This window comes from Callorhinus ursinus, unplaced genomic scaffold (genome assembly GCF_003265705.2).
Source record: "Callorhinus ursinus isolate GAN/ISIS: 27379988/994484 unplaced genomic scaffold, GSC_fseal_2.0 scaffold10, whole genome shotgun sequence".
In the NCBI taxonomy this organism is placed as follows: Eukaryota; Metazoa; Chordata; class Mammalia; order Carnivora; family Otariidae; genus Callorhinus; species Callorhinus ursinus.
Window position 1 is genome coordinate 67,558,415 of NW_027397072.1, and position 3,221 is coordinate 67,561,635.

The following is a 3,221-nucleotide window of genomic DNA, read 5'->3' on the forward strand; positions in this document are numbered from 1 at the left end:
CTGATTTCTAAAGTGAGGAGTGGTGAAGATCTCATGTCATACCACATGGGACACACCAAGCCCAGTGAGAGGCACATTGGGAGAGTCAGTGTTTCTACCTTTTCATTTCCATCTCTTTTCCCTATTTCATGTTGTTTTCGGTATAACAGGGTTAAACAATAGAAGTAATAAGGTGACATCAGAAATCATGCTTTCCTGTTTACTTTTTTTAAAGACTTTATTTATTTATTTGACAGAGAGATATCATGATCTGAGCTGAAGGCAGATGCTTAACTGACAGAGCCACCCAGGCGCCCTTCCTGTTTACTTAAAAACAAAAATCACTTCTTCCCGTAAGCGGCCTGAGGTGATCTCTGAAAATGGTTTGCTATTTACTCGACTCAGAAAACCCTGCAAAGTCATGCAAATCAAGAGGTTCAGATCTTCATGTTCACTTTAAGAACACATGTGAACCTGTCCAGGCCATATTGGTGGCATATCGTAAAAGCCACAAAGTATCTGAAGGATGTCACTTTGCAGAAGCAATGCATGGCATTCCATCACTACGATGGTGGAGGTGGTAGGTGTGCCCAGACCAAACCATGGGCTTGCACACAGGGTCGGTGGCCCAAATAGAGTGCTGGATTTTGACTGCACCTGCTTCAAAATGCAGAGAGTGATGCTGAACTTAAGGGTTTAGATGTAGATTCTCTGGTCACTGAGCTCATCCCAGTGGACAAAGCTCCTAAGATGTGGCATAGACTTTATAGGGCTCATGGTTGGATTAACCCATACATGAGCTCTCCCTGCCACACTGAGATGCTCCTTACTGAAAAGGAGCAGATTATTCCTAAACTAGAAGAGGAGGTTGCACAGAAAAAAAAGAAGAAGATATCCCAGAAGAAACTGAAGAAATAAAAACTTGGGGCCTGGGAGTAAATTCTGCATAAAATACATATAAATAAAAGTAAAAACAGAAAAATCATAATATTAAAGAAGTTTTCCTTGGTAATATGAAGTAAAGAAGTTGTCCAATTATGGAAAATCATCACTATAAAAACAAAGTAGTTTTTTTGGTTTTGTTTTGTTTTGTACAGTTGCATGATTTCAAAATGTCCTAGTCTGACCTATGAGACCTTGCCTATCCTTCTGTACTTCCTCCATGACATTCGTTAATAATCTCTTGCCTCCTTCATCAGTAAATGCTTATAGAGCATCCAGTTTGTTAGGAGTAGAGGTAGCTTTAGGATCTTTGGAAGAGCTGGGCCCTAGGAAATGGGGATACTTAGTCTTGGGGCTCCCTCTACCTCTGACTCCCTGTGATGTCTTGGGTAGCCTCATATGAGAAAATTAGCATTTGTTAAGGCTGAGTTCTCTTCCTGCTCTTTTCTTCACCCTCCCTTCTGGATGGAGACAACCTGAGTCCCTGTCCTTGAAGATCTTCCAGTTTTTAACTTGGAGATAGCAGGAGAATAATATTTCATGAGTCCTTTTTTTTAATAAAGACTTCCATTTATTTATTTATTTGAGAGAGAGTGTGAGCCCGTGAGTGGGGGGAGAAGCAGAGTGAGAGGGAGAGACAGAATCTTAAGTAGGCTCCATGCTGAGCATGGAGCCCAACCCTGGGCTTGACCCCACGACCCTGAGATCATGACCTGAGCTAAAACCAAGAGCTGGATGCTCAACCTACTGAGCCACCCAGGTGCCCCTCATGAGTCCTTTTAATGAAGGTGTATAGTTCAGGAGTGCCCAGGGCCCATGGGGCTGGGGAGGCAAATGAGTGAAGGCAGGAGTTGAAGAAGAATAGAAATGATGGAGACAGGTTGGTTGGAGAGCACAGCCCACATAACCTTTTTTAAAAAAAATCTTTCTATGCTTATTTGATGAGCACCTATAAGATGGCATCGGCAGCTGGACTGGGCCTGTGGTTGCCTGTTGAGATTTTAGTGTAGACAGTGGGTTGGAAACTCAGGTGAACCTAAGAAAGGTGCTGATGAGCCTTTTCTCGGTGTTGTTCTTTTTGGAAGAGGTAGGCCCCAGTCTGAATTTGCAGGTATTATTTTTTTTTTCCACCCATTTCTAAAAGATTTGGCCTCATTAGAGCCGCTCATCCTGGAAAATCAGCAGAATTTTAACTGCCGAAATTTCCTTGAGTCAGCATGGAATGCTGGTGTGCTCCTAGTCACACCTTTGGTTTGTTTTGCAATTCAGAACTGGGTTTCCCTGCTGTGGCTAATGCAGTTGGCTTTGGTTATAGTGCAATATATTCAAATAAACATTTATGAGGGTAAGTAATCATATTTTATGCAAACAAATTATTCTTCCGTAAAAGTCACTTTTAAAAAATGCATGCTATTTCTTTTCTCAGTCAGCATATCAAGCTAATAAAAGTTACTGTATCGTCAAAATTCCCTTCATGACTGTGTATTGTTCCATTTATGTTCCATTTAGAGGGTTGGTCTTTACTTTGTTTCTCCCCTCCCCCCATTAAAATTTTATACTTTCACCACTCATATAAGAAATCATGATTAGTTCATGTGTCACATAATTATGGCAAAACACTAGAGAAAGCTACTTCTGAGAGAGGAAAGTGGCCATTAAAAAAGGTATGTAGGTTCCAAATCCAAGGAAACACATGAATCACTAGCTCATTAAAATTGGAGTTCAATATTAAAGTGCTCTGTGACACAAAGTATCTTCTTGGTTGAATAATAAAATACTTTTCTGGCCCATTTTAGGTAACTCTTTTGCTCCCTTATCAAGGAATGCCTGGTTGCTGCTGAGGAATCTGTGCAGAATGGGATGGAGGAGAGCCATCCTTAGCCACCTCCTCTCCTCGGTGAAGGAAGAACATAATGAGACTTGGACGTGTCACCTCCATGCCCTTATTTGAGCATGGGCACTTGAATGCAGGAAAGTGCTTCTATGGAAGAGCACAGGAGATGCGTTCAGTTCTAAGGGAGTCTGGAAGGGAGATGGGGAAGAGGAAGTTATGGGAATGAAGGATTGCCGGTGAGTGGGGTGAGTCATTGTAGACAATAACCATTCTGAAGTGTTCTGCTGGGGGAGATGCTAGGCAGATAATCCGCAGTTGTGAAGTGTCCCCAGGTGGGTGGCCCATTCCATGCTACCTACAGTGGCCTCCAAGGAGCCCGCAGTCTTCTGGGGGAAACATCCAAAGCCACAGACTCTCCTGCTGAGGATGCAGCTCTCCGAAAAGAAACCCTCTGACACCCACATGA

General features: G+C 42.6%; 1 pseudogene; it reads left to right on the plus strand.

Moving 5' to 3' along the window:
- The first annotated feature begins 359 nt into the window (after positions 1 to 359).
- Positions 360 to 918, plus strand: LOC112821517 (large ribosomal subunit protein uL22 pseudogene; annotated as a pseudogene).
- Positions 919 to 3,221: the final 2,303 nt, after the last annotated feature.